The sequence below is a fragment of the Stegodyphus dumicola genome, chromosome 1, assembly GCF_044657685.1.
Source record: "Stegodyphus dumicola isolate Sdum_Otavi_A_Nest chromosome 1, ASM4465768v1".
Classification (NCBI taxonomy): Eukaryota; Metazoa; Arthropoda; class Arachnida; order Araneae; family Eresidae; genus Stegodyphus; species Stegodyphus dumicola.
The window spans coordinates 36,653,666-36,654,566 of NC_140768.1; positions in this window are offsets into that span (position 1 = coordinate 36,653,666).

A 901-nucleotide genomic window follows, 5' to 3' on the forward strand; every position below is an offset into this window, starting at 1 on the left:
AAAACTGATTAAATCTGTTTCAACTCGATCAGTGGACTTACTGTTGCAAATGCATTTAATTGTATGAGTGATACTGTGACCAAATGTGAAAACTCTAAAATACTATTTATTCTCATTAGAAAATAATACATATGAAGTGTTTTAGATCACTTGATCCCTCCCAATTTGTAGATTTTAGTGGTAATTTAATATGAGAGTGGGGCAGCATATCAAAATTCTTCATATTTCATGAAACATTCTCTTCTTACTAGTAATTTCTCATCTTGAATACCTGTTAATACCCTTGACAGAAAAGAAAAGAAAAATACAAATGCTGCAATTCCCAGAACTTCAGATTCCCCTCCCCCCGAAAAAAAGGAGCAAACTATCACAGTTGACAGGGTTCGCAGCGGTCCTTATAAGTGCTTATAAGTCCTTATATTTGAAAATAAAATATAAAGGCCCTTATAGGTGCTTACTTTTTCTTTAAAGCCCTTATTTTTTTGTTTTCAGTGCTTATTTTTTGCTTTTAGTGCTTTTTTTTTTTTTAATGAACATGCTATTTTCCCCGTACCAAAGCCGAAACTAAATAAACAACTTTTCTTCCTAATATGGAATGTCAAATGGTGAGTCATACTCCCGGAAATAGCTTTCCCCCTTTCTCTGCATTAACATAACCTTTGGTATGCACGAAGAGTACAGGCAGGCGCCCGTCGTTCTATTGGTCAAAGAATTGTGAAAGCAGTAGAAAATTCCGCTACATTCGGCATTCTTTTCCTCCCACCCAAATACTACACACGTTTGAATTTCTATTAAGATCTTAAAAATTTGCATTCTCGTTCCGCTTGGTCAGTTCATATTCGTGTTTATTATGATCATTATGCTTATATTATGAGCATATGTATGAATGTTTATAATAACA